The sequence below is a fragment of the Cyphomyrmex costatus genome, unplaced genomic scaffold, assembly GCF_001594065.2.
Source record: "Cyphomyrmex costatus isolate MS0001 unplaced genomic scaffold, Ccosl1.0 scaffold480, whole genome shotgun sequence".
NCBI lineage: Eukaryota > Metazoa > Arthropoda > Insecta > Hymenoptera > Formicidae > Cyphomyrmex > Cyphomyrmex costatus.
This window is the reverse complement of record NW_017279074.1, coordinates 236,726-237,197: the sequence shown is the minus strand read 5'-3', so window position 1 is coordinate 237,197 and position 472 is coordinate 236,726.

The window sequence follows — 472 nt, the reverse complement described above, 5'->3', positions numbered from 1 at the left end:
AAAACTGCTAGACTTCTAAATATAATAAGTAAATGTTACATAAAAGAAATAATTAATGTTTATAATTTATTTTGGAAAGAAAAAGGGCACTAGGAGTGAAGCGCAAATAACTTTACGCAAACTCTGATATTTATCAAGCAAAACTTATTTATTACAAAAATTATTCTTATAATAAATAAATTTTGCTTGATAAATATCAGCGTTTGCGTAAAATTATCTGCGCTTCACTCCTAGTGTCCTTTTTCTTTCCAAGTTAATTTTTAATTGTATGGGAGTTTTTGTTATCAAAGAATTATTATATAATTTATAATTTATGTTTAAATTAACATAACTCACTCATGTATACCTAATCCTGTATCCTTGATTTTTTGTACATGTATTCATACATATTCTATACAAAATCTTACAATCTCACACGTGCGTTTACTTGGCACGAGACACTTATATATATGTATATATATATATATATATA